We start from the raw sequence: 326 nt of genomic DNA, 5'->3' as shown, positions 1-326 counted from the left end.
AAACTAAAAAAAATTTAAAATATGTTATCAAAATTATAAACTTAATTTTGATATACTAGCTATATCAGCATAAATTACATCTAATTATATAACATTAATTTTTTTTGTAGAATTTATTTATTTATTTATTTTTACCAAAGATAAGAGACTCGAACTCGCAATCTCTTAATTGAGTATGAGGAGACTATGCCATTTGAACTATTATTCACTGGCAGAATTTATTTATTTTGTATCTTAAAAATATATATTAAATTTATAAATTAATTTTTTTATTGAAAATATTTAAAATTTTTGAATCATGATAAATTTATTACTTGTTTTTAAGA

This window comes from Arachis ipaensis, chromosome B09 (genome assembly GCF_000816755.2).
Source record: "Arachis ipaensis cultivar K30076 chromosome B09, Araip1.1, whole genome shotgun sequence".
In the NCBI taxonomy this organism is placed as follows: Eukaryota; Viridiplantae; Streptophyta; class Magnoliopsida; order Fabales; family Fabaceae; genus Arachis; species Arachis ipaensis.
This window is presented reverse-complemented; position numbering follows the sequence as displayed.